At 42.4% G+C, this 11,672-nt stretch overlaps 1 long non-coding RNA gene across 1 annotated transcript; it reads right to left on the bottom strand.

Annotated features, from left to right (window-relative positions):
* Positions 1-3,384: 3,384 nt before the first annotated feature.
* LOC125490761 lies at positions 3,385-3,706 on the bottom strand. The gene is made up of 2 exons (XR_007267894.1): positions 3,642-3,706; positions 3,385-3,492 (listed from the first exon to the last, which is right to left on the bottom strand). It is a non-coding gene; the product is annotated as an uncharacterized LOC125490761 (long non-coding RNA).
* Between the last annotated feature and the right edge of the window lie 7,966 nt (positions 3,707-11,672).

Below are 11,672 nucleotides of genomic sequence, written 5' to 3'. Positions count from 1 at the left end.
TCTGGCAGTTACCAACACCATGTTTAGGCTCCCGGCAAAATATAAGACCACATGGATGCATCCGAAGTTTATTCCGAAGTCAAAACACTGGCACCTGATTGACTATGTAATTGTACGTCAAAGAGATATTTCCCAAGTACATGTCACCCGCGTGATGCGTGACGCTAACGCGATCTGTTCTACGGATCACCGGCTTGTCGTCACTAAACTAAGACTGCGATTGCATCCTCCTCGCAGATCGGAAGGAGTGAAGCCTAGGCGCCTCGATATAGACAAATTAAAACGTCTAGATGGACGCCAGGCCTACGCTCACACAGTAAGTGGTGCGATTTCGACATTAGACATAGAAACCGGTGATACTGTGGCTAACTGGCAAACGCTTTCGACCAATTTAGTCGTCGCGGCCTCGCAAACATTAGGTATACAAACAAGTAGGCACGAGGACTGGTTCGATGATAATGACGAAATTTTGACCAGGGCTATTCAGAAACATCGGTCCCTCTTACGTCGGCACCGTGACGATCAACAGGTGGAACAAGTTAAGCGTAGTGGTTCCGAGCTGCGGAGATATGTACGGGAAATAAAAGACAAGTGGTGGCAGGACAAGGCTAAGCGCATGCAGTGGCTCGCTGATACTAAACAGCTGGGTGCATTTTATGAAGAAGTTCGTAAACTTGTTGGTAATGTCATTCGTACTAGAGTGCCCCTGAGGACGCTCGATGGCACAAAATTGCTTACCAATAGGAAAGACGTGCTCAATAGATGGGGCGAGCATTTTAACACTCTGCTCAATATTGACCGTGCTGCGGACATGTCGCACATCAGCTCGATGACATCATTCCCCACGATGGACAAGCTAGACGAGCCATTGTCTCTGCGAGAGGTCGTTATTGCCGTTCAACAACAGCAGAACAAGAAAGCGGTCGGTATTGGCAACATACCCGGAGAACTAATAAAGTATGGGGGTGGTGAATTGCACGAAGTGATTTGGAAGTTGTTCGTTCGAATGTGGGACGAGGAGCGAGTACCTGATAACTTTCGAGTCTCGCGTGTTTGCCCCTTGTATAAAAACAAAGGAAACAGATCTGACTGCAATTCCTATAGGGGCATCTCTCTGCTGACTTCTCCGGGAAAAGTCTTTGCTTGGATTTTATTAAACCGCTTGCTACCCTTGTCTGAGGACATACTGCCTGAAACCCAATTTGGTTTCCGACCGAATCGAGGCACATGCGAGGCAATTTTCTCTGTTCGCCAGCTACAAGAGAAAAGTCGAGAGCAGGGTCAACCGTTGTACCTGTGTTTTGTTGACCTCGAGAAAGCTTTCGATAGCGTGCCTCGAGAAGCCCTGTGGGTGGTACTGACGAAACTAGGCTGCACGGATAAGTTTGTGAGACTGCTCCGTCTCTTGCACGATGACATGCGTTGCTGTGTCAGTGTGCAGGGCGATGATTCAGAGTTCTTCTCAGTGAGTTGCGGCGTAAAGCAAGGCTGCGTTCTCGCTCCAACTCTGTTTGCTCTGTACTTTGCAGTTGTAGTTCGGGAAACCTTACAAACCTTGCCTGATGGTATCCGTATTCGTTTTCGTGCAGATGGCGGTGGTGTCTTCAACCTGGCTAGACTTAGAGCTCACACCAAAGTGTCTCATATGAATATAACTGAGATTATGTATGCGGATGATTTATGTTTTGTGGCAGAATCCCCAGATGGTCTACAAAGACTTATGTCGAGTCTTGATGAGTCGTGTCGAAGATTTGGGCTTAAAATCAGCGTAAAGAAGACAGAAGTGATGGTATCTGATACGCTGAATAGTGTCCCGGTCGACATAAAACTCGGTGACGACTCGCTTAAGATCGTAGACCAATTCAAATATCTGGGCAGCACCATTACATCTAGGTGCCAACTTGACAGCGAAGTCAACAGCAGAATCGGAGCAGCTGCTGCAGCCTTCGGCAAACTTCGTACCAAGGTGTTTCGGTCACATGACGTTAAGCTCCCTACGAAAATATCAGTGTACATGGCGATCGTTCTGCCCAATCTCCTGTATGCCTCTGAAACATGGACCCTGTACCGCAAGCACATCCGGACATTAGATAGATTCCATCTGAAATGCCTACGCGACATTATGAACATTCATTGGTCGGATCGTGTTCGAAACACGGAAGTTCTGCGACGTGCCAATGTCGGTGGAATAGAGGCCTATCTAATGCGACGGCAGCTGCGGTGGGCTGGCCATATCTCCCGAATGTCTGACAACAGAGTGGCTAAGCGCATCTTCTACTCAGAATTGCAGGAAGGTAAGCGGAAACAAGGTGGCCAAATTCTGCGATATAAAGATGTGCTTAAGCGCCACATGAAGCGTTGTCACCTAGACTCGTCTCGGTGGGAGTCGATGGCTGCAGATCGGCCCGCGTGGAGGCATACAGTGCGCACTAAGGTATTTGAGTTCGAGAGGAGGCGGCGGGAGGAGCTCGACGCTAAGCGAGACGAGCTCAAGGCCCGACCAGCTGCGGCCATTAATTATAATTACGTCGGAGGGGTGCTGACGTGCAGAGTATGTGGTCGTACATGCACTGCAAAAATTGGCTACGTCAGTCACATGAGAGCCCATGAACGAAGCTCTCGCTAGTCAGAACCTACAGTCGCTGTGACCGAAAACGGTCTGGATAGATATATATATATTTTAAAAAACCTTGAAGTGATTCCTTGTCTCGAGGACATAATTATTATTCGGTACACGAATTTTTCATGGACATAAACAAAAATAAATGTAACTTAGAATTATAACTGTTAATTTAGATTGTCTGTGTCTCAACCGAGTTGCCAAATTAGATTTTAAGTGTAGGTATTTTGTAATTGTTTCTGGACATATATAGTGCCACAATCTTATCTGTTCAGGTGGCGACGTCGCTGTCATTGAATCCAGTGATGCCATCGATTAAATTTTGCCTATTTCTGGTTTAAACGACAACTCATTTCTGCTATTACCTATTTTTATAATTAGGTACATTCATAAGTATAGATAAATCAAAATATAGGGTCGATAGTAAATGAAAGAGGATATAAAAAATATCAAACGACATTTGTTGTATAAAAAAATTGTCCACGGCAAACAGAAACAAAATTAGTTCTGATCATGTTCTGATATAAGACATTAAATCTAGATTTTACAATGATATAGGTATGTAATATCTGTGGGTCGTGGGAATAACGAGATAGAAAACTATTGTACTTAATTATTATTTATTTATTTATGAACACTTTATTTTTTTCATTTTCTTAAGTAACAAGAAACAAGAGCATAAAATTCAAACAAATTCAGACAATGTACAAAAGCTTATTGCCAAAAATCCATTTCTTCCAGCCAACTCTTGATACTCGTAGTGGAAGAAGAAGATGTCATTAATCATCATTATTTCGTCTAAAATCGCTGCAGGTGCGAGAAATTCTTCTTGGTATACTGCCTAAGGTATAGGTACGCAGCTTCACTCACACCTGTAATCAAAGAAAAATAAAGATTATATATACTTTCATCACGACCCATCCCGTCCCCACTGCTGGGGTACGGGTCTCTCGGGAAAATATTAATAAAATTACATGTAAGTATATGGGTAAAATTATTCGTCATATTTGGCAACACTAACCTGTAGCCGCTGCAACTCGTTCTTCCAATTTTTCTAACGGAATTAAAGGCGCCTGAATACGTTATTCTTCCTGCATAAAAGCCAATATATCTAGTATTACTTTTCTTGCATCACTTTTCACCGCTTTTGGCATTATTACACCCAGAAAATCACAAAACAAATTAAATAACGTAGCGTCAGCCTCTTCGCAGAAATTGACAACTCAAATAACGCACAGAGTATGAAAGGACGTTTGACAATGACGTCTCGTTAGTACACATTTTGACCACCGGAACAGATAAGATTGTGGCACTATAGTTTATTTTAGGACATAAACATTATTAATTAGATTTCATGATTTAGGTATTTTATAATTATATAACTTTGTATGCCCAAGGGCAGGCCATAGTAGCAATAAAATTAAGAGGACTTTGTTAATAACTTCCTAAACCCATGTGTCACAAAAGTCACAATATATTTTGATTTGATTTATTATAAGTTAGAATAGGTATAATAAGGTACTAGAATTAGATTAGATTTAAGACGTTTGGTAATAATAATAATAATAATAATAATCATTTTATTTCAAACAACAAGGTCCATAATTAATTACAAAAAATCATTAAAACACATGCAATAAAATCATAAATAATAACATTACATTTACATTAAATTAAAATTAAAATAAAATTTCATTAAAAATATCATAATTAAAAATACAAAAATATAAAATACCAAAATCATACATTATAAAATTAAAAATAAATTAAGTTAAATATCACAATCACGTCAGAGCATCATTCAATTCTTAACATTGGAGCGTGCAGGCTGGAACAGTGTCGCACGTACAGGAAGTCCAGCCTACTCGCGATCATGCTCAGGACGGTGTTGGTGCTGCCGCGCACTCGGCACAACAACGAGGAGGCTCTCTTGCGCATGGTGGCGTGGAAACAGTCTACCCGCGCCTCCGCGAACATGCCGGACGCGCTGCACCAGCGGGGCCGCCCCAGCAGCGCTCGCAGCGCGTCGTTGTACTGCACCCGCAGCGCGCTGTACCGGCGCTGCGTGTAGCTCGCCCACAGCGCGCACGTGTACAGGGACGTGCAGTACGCCCTGAACAGCGTGATCTTCACCTGGCGGGTGCAGCGCGCGAACCGCCGCGCGATCATGTTGGCTCGGACTGCCAGCGCACGCCGCTCCCTTTCAATATCGGCATCGTCCCCCAGGCCAGATGTGATTATGTGACCGAGGTATTTAAACTGATGGACTCGTTTCAAGACGGAACCATTCAGTTTAAAAGGTGGTATATTATTCGCATAGCCACAACCAGCCCCGAAGACCATGCATTCGCTCTTCGTCGTATTATATAACAGCCCATGGGAAGCTGCGTATTTCTCGCAGATACCCAGGAGATGTGCGAGGCCGCCCGGCGAGGCACTCAGCAGAGCCATGTCGTTCGCGTAACTAATATTGTTGACGCAAACCCCGTCGATGTGACAACCGACACGACACCCACTGAGCTCCTCAATAAGGGCGTTTATGTAAAGGTTAAACAAGGAGGGCGAACTGAGCCCCCCTTGCCTCACCCCGCACTCCATCCTGTACGGTCTCGAAAAAGTGTTCATCCACTTCACCACATTTGACTGCTTTCCGTACCAATATTGGAAGACAGAAATTAGTGCGGTAGGTACTTTCTCTTTACGCAGCTTTTCCCATAGGATATCATAACTGACTAAATCAAACGCTTTTGATAAATCCAGGAAGCACCAGTCTTTCTTTCAGTGTAGTAGCTAACAGTCTGCTTCAAACACAATATAGCACTTTCCGTGGATAATCCCGGCCTGAAACCAAATTGATTATCATGGATTTTCACGTACTTGTTAAGTTGTGTATTTAGCAGACTGTCAAACACTTTAGCTGTTATTGTAGCCAACGATATCGGGCGGTAGTTATTCGTGTCGGACACAAGACCAGTTTTATTTTTAACGATAGGGACTACCACCGTTTTCATAAGGTCCACTGGCAGATAAGAGTGGCCAAGGCAGAGCGTGTACAACATGGCCAGCACCCTGGGCAGGTGGGAACCCGCGTATAGGAAGTGCTCAATACTGAGCCCGTCGTGACCCGGGGATTTCCCTCTTTTCATGCCCTTTATGACATCTCTAATGTCTTTTGCACGAAAAATAATATCTAATTCCGAGTCACACCGGCCTTCAGCATCAGAGGAGGGCTGCGACGGGCCCAGCGGCGACACCACCGTGAATTGTTTTTTAAACAGCTCAGCAATACCCTGGTACCTGCTTGTGTGGACGGGGTCAGTGACCACTGACCCCGTCTACACAAGCAGGTGGCCCCGGCCTCGCCGTCATCCTGTTGGTTGATTTCCAGAAACTGCGAAAATCTCCACGAGCATGCTGAGTAGCGATGATATCCATCCGTATCTGCTCTTCATGTTGCTGGCACCACCTCAAACGTGACTTAAAAACCCTCCTACTGTTACACATGTTTTCATATACAGTACCGGAAGTAGGTTTACCGCACCATAGCCACTCCCTAAACAAAAGCCTAGCCGTCCTGTGTGCGTCACCGACGTGTCTGTTCCAGCCTGTCACATATCTTTTCTTATTGCCGTTTCTATTATTATTAATATAGCTCTGACGCGCGGCATCCAGCAAAATTTCAATGATATCATTATATAATTTATCAATAGCCAACCTGTGTTCTAAACAATTACAAAAACGAGAAGCACAACACATAAATTCAGAAGGAAAGTCAATTTGCTTTAGCCTATCATTACATAATAAATTGTATTTTTCAATTTGCTCTTGTGATCTATTTCCCCAAATTACTTTATTCTTACAGTCAAAGTTTAAAATATTATTATTATTACACGCTTTAGGAACTATTACATCTAATTTACACTCCACAATCAAAGGATAGTGATCCGACCAAAACACATCGTATTTTACAGAAACATGATTAATAGATAAGGAGGCCGATTGTGTAACTAAGCAGTGATCGAGCCATCTGTGCGAACCGTTAGCTTCGCTCACAAAAGTATAGGTATTACTATGTACACCTAAATAGTCCGTATCAGCACATGACCAGTTCTGTTCCCCACAGAAACTCATAAGTTCATAATAAAACGGTTCCGTCGGGTGTGCGTTAAAGTCTCCTAAAACATATGCACATTCCACGTCTTCACTGTCAATAATAGCACTTACCGCTCCCATGCAGTCAGTAAACAAAGACAAATGCTCAGTCTTATCCGTCGGCATGTACACAGTTATCACTAAAAAAGACTTTTCACTAGATTTCACTTTTATAGCGCATATTCTAGGACACTCACACTTTACCACACTCACTTGGTTAAACACAGACTTCCTCCAGAGCAGCGCCACACCACCGTGTGGTCTCCCACGCAGCATACCCGCACTCGTGTCAACTGCTGATGTCCCGACGCAGTTGAAATCCGTATGTATAGTACTGAGAAAAGGTATTTCATCCGGTAGCAGCCAAGTCTCCTGCAATGCGACTATATCGCACGATCGACATAGTTCCTGTATAGCTATACATGATCGTTTTACATTTTTACAGTTATAACTGGCTATCCGACAGGTCCGCATACTATCCATTAATTGTGTTGGAAAGAGCCGTCGTCGGCGTCGCACTCACAGTGCTATTCGTTGGGTTGTATTTGTAGCGTCGAAAACGCCGAAAAATTATGCCCTTTGGCCATAGATTACAATCCAAATACATAGCCTCCTTTTGTTTTGTAACGCTACGTTACACTATGTATACTAAATTTCATTCAAATCCGTTCAGTAGTTTTGGCGTGAAAGAGTAACAGACAGACACAGTAATTTCGCATTTATAATATTAAGTTAGTATTATATAAAATGTAACAAAATTTCCCATATTCAACTGTACAGACCTTAGATTAACAATATACGAATAAGACGGTAAAGTAATACATATTTACCTACTGGCATATTCGACGATATATCTGTGTCAGTTCAGTACTTATGTACAATACCTAGCAACTTACGTAGCGTAGGACATACAATACAGTGTCTTAAAAAGGATAGACAAGACGTGCATAGATTTTCACCTTTACTATAATTATTTACCACTATCGCCTTGTACGGTCAGATGCAGAGAAACCTGACCCCCCTCTCAATGCTTCTGAGGGGGGTCAGGTTTCTCTGCCCCTTACTGTACTATTATATCCGTCCTCATTGCTTCGCCGCAGACAAGTTAAAAAGCTACAATAAATAAAATTGCGATGGCCATGGCTTGGCCATCGCAATTTTTACTTACTTTTTGACTGGACATAAACAGGAAAGTGATGGGTTTCAGTATGAAGTTACTAATAATGACTGTGCTATTTTACTATGGTAAGATTAATTATTTACGGTAGTTAAGTATGGTAGAGTAAAATTGGGTAGATATCTATATCTATGTGTCTATGTGGTATTTTATTTAGTCCCTTCATTTTTTAAAGGGAAAAAATGTAACAGTTTACATTTTTTCCCTTTAAAAAATGAATTAGCCATTTTTTTCTATAGTTATAAACTTAATCAAAAACTATTTAAAAAGTAGGAGAATCGCTATTTCTTTGTTACCTATAGGGAGACATATAGTAAAAGTGTGAGAATTTTTTCTTCAACATTATAGATGTATTACCTTACCTGCCTTAAGAATGTCAATTTTAACCTTATACGATCCATACATTTTATGCGATCAGGAAGTTCTTATTAAAATTATGGACTACGTATAGGTAGGTATGTAATTATGTTTTCAGGGAGCTGCTGTGAGGACACCGTGACTGTGAGGGAGCCCCCCGCGCCCCCCGCGCCCCCCGCCAACAGGATCATCGGGGGACAACCCACCACCATCAAGAAATACCCTTACATGGCGTATTTAAGTTCAGTTTATACGGTATTGCTTCTTTACCAGACCCACCGACATAGTATGCAAGCTTAGTTTGGAGCTGTCGACGACGCGAGCAATGAAAAAGTAATTTTTTTATAATACCGACACCAAACAGGGACGTGATGTGACTGTGACCGTAGGTACACAGTTGTACGGGTAGGGTCAGTGCGTCTCAGTAGGTATGTCCGAGAAATACTTCTCTAATTATTTTGTTCTAAAAATTAAAATAATAAAGGTATTCAATATCCATAATAAAGTTATTTGTTAGGAGTTCTGATGTAAGTTATCAGATCATTTCAAAATTATGTTACATTACTTACAGTTCTCCCATCTTAATAATGCGCATGCAAATCTTCGCAAACTGTCGTATTCCCGGAAACACCCGAATCAGTGCCTTAAACAAAGCACTTGCATTTTGATCCTTGTTCTTAAGAAATAGTAGTCAATATCATGTGACACATAATCGAAAACAATTTGGGCGGTCGGTGGCTGTCACCGATCAGTCAAGGGTCTCAAGGTCAAGATCAATATTACTTGGGTGCGTATTGCGACGTATAAAAACGAAATGTATAATTTCACATTAATAACGTTCACAACATATAATGAACGTTACGTATAACAACAAAATCTATATTTTCATAAGGTATAAGATTCAATTCTCGACATCAGAACCAAGAGGGCCGATGTCCACTTTTTGCGAAAATCACTTTTTAAGAGATCTTTTATCAGTTTTTTGTCCTCTTTCTTTTAGTCTAACTCACGTATCTCTATCTCTTTTCGTTCAAAAGTTCAATTTCTTAAAAGTGGTCGCATATCCACAGTACACTGGAACCATACAGACTGTTTATAATTTCAGACGTTATGGCTGGGAAAATATGAAAATAATGTTATTTTTCACGGTCGGTTGTAAACAACAGTCCAGAAGTACTTGCAAATAGTTGATCTCATATCAATAACGTACCCTTTTGTCCAACTAAATATCACTTCTATGCGGTCACATTTTCACATCAGACCTTATGGTTCGAAACATATTCAGTTAAATTCATAAAACCCCGAATTAAAAAGAGACAGCACTAGTTTTTTCACAGAGTATGAGCGAGACAAAGAATAATGCCATCAAAAACATAACTTGGAAAAAGCCTCGCAACCGTAAAAAAAATTGGGACTTTCACGTACTTAATACCAAGTAAGTTTTTTTTTATCAGTTTCTACTAAAGGGTTCTCCTATTTTAAGTTATAAGAAAAAAATCATGTAAGTCTTAAATAATTAGATTGACTTGTAAATCGCATGAAAACACTATATACCTCACAACTAATACATAATTATGAGTTTATTAAATCACTTTGCTTAGTGCGATTGCCAAGTCAATCTGGTAGATAGGTGGAAAATCTCTCCACCTACCTACCTCATTGACTTCTTTAAGTAATAAGCCCACCGATTTTACTTATCCTATTTGTGAGATATATAGAATTCATATCTTATCTATTTATTTAAGACATACAAGATTTTTATATTTAAATGGTCCCTACGGTACGATACTTTCAAAGAAACCGTACGATTCTGAGGTCTTGGGATACCTAAACATGCAGATAGGAAGGAGACAGGATAAATAATAAAGTTGCAATTTCCTTTTTCAAAATAGGCGGCAAAGAAAGCAGAAGTGTTCACAATATCTATCTTTAAGATTCGTCTGTCTGGCTGGTGCAGTAACTACAAATTCTACTAGCGAGTGAATTTTCTTCTTCAGGGATTCACTCCTTGCCCGGGCCTTCAGCTCCTCAGCCTTCCGGGTGCCTATTCAGTCAGGTGGTGGATGCGGCCGCTTAATTCTCAGGACGCCGGCTTAGCTCCCGATTAATGTTGTCCGGTTCGGTGGATAGACTCAGGGAGCCGTTTCGTCGGCTGGTGCCAACAGTAGGAGCTCGCAAGGATAGGGTCTGCCTTTGTGAGGCCGGTCATAGGTGGGCTGAGGTAGTGAAGATGTTTGTGCGGCCTATTCTAGGCGGGATCTTACATGATACGCGGCAGACGGATCACAAACTCCTCTACTGAATTGATCTTGTGGTCGCGGGTGATGACGTCAATTCTAACGTACCATTCAGCCCCGACGATAGTCCTCAGAGTCAGGTTTTGCTGTACCTGGAGCCTCTTGCAGTTGGTCGTCGAGCATAGTGAGTACGCCGGAGCGGCGTAGTTAATACAGAAACGCATGTATGTTTTAAAGATCCCCAGCTTCGTGTGCAGAAGGAGTCGGGAAGCCAATATGGGACAGAGCATAGCCCATTCGGCCTTCGCCTGGTAGACTGTGTTGACCGCTTGCACACTCATGGTGAGCGTGCGCTCAATCGTCACCCTCAGGTATACTTGACTGAGTTGATTGACTGAGGATCTTCAGACGACGAAATTACTTCGGGGTTGCAGCTTCTTAGCCGGCGTGCAGGTGCGGCTGGACAACATCGCAGTGCCCACTTTGACCACCATGCACCACTTTTCCAGCCATTCCGGCAGGTGATTCAGTGTTTGATACGGCCAGGTTTGCTTTCTGAGATGAGACGAACTACACACTTTTAGCCAATAAAACCACGTCGTCTCCACACTTGCTCGCCAGTGTTACGATATCGTCTGTTTAGGCCACGTAGAGTCAGGCAGCTGCTCTGAGGAACTCTAGATCTTGCGCAGGGTGGAGTCGGCGTCCTAGACTAAAACGTAGAAACAGCGTTCGTCCACGAATGAAGTCGCTGTCTGCACAATTGCCAGCGACGTGGTCGTCTGAGACAACAGGAATTCCGCATGCCACACACGATCGAACGAATGTGTTCGGCCCTTGTAGCGTTCAAAGCCATAAGATGCAGGAAGCGCTCAAGCTGCAGCGTTGTGGACTACTGTGGAAACCAAACTGCTCCACACGATAGCGTGATGGAACGATAGCTTCGCGGGTATCGGCAGTCCTTTCTGGTTATCGGTAAGACGATGATTTTCCTCAGTTTCCAGTCCAGTTAGTCCGAGGAAATGTTCTAGGCCTTTACATATGAATTTACAACAGCTTGTCGATAAAAGCGTATTTTTTCTAAAGATTTCCTAGTGCAATACGGTCATAAATATAACTAATTAATGCT

Source organism: Plutella xylostella, chromosome 27 (assembly GCF_932276165.1).
Source record: "Plutella xylostella chromosome 27, ilPluXylo3.1, whole genome shotgun sequence".
NCBI classification, from domain to species: domain Eukaryota; kingdom Metazoa; phylum Arthropoda; class Insecta; order Lepidoptera; family Plutellidae; genus Plutella; species Plutella xylostella.
This window is presented reverse-complemented; position numbering and strand designations above follow the sequence as displayed.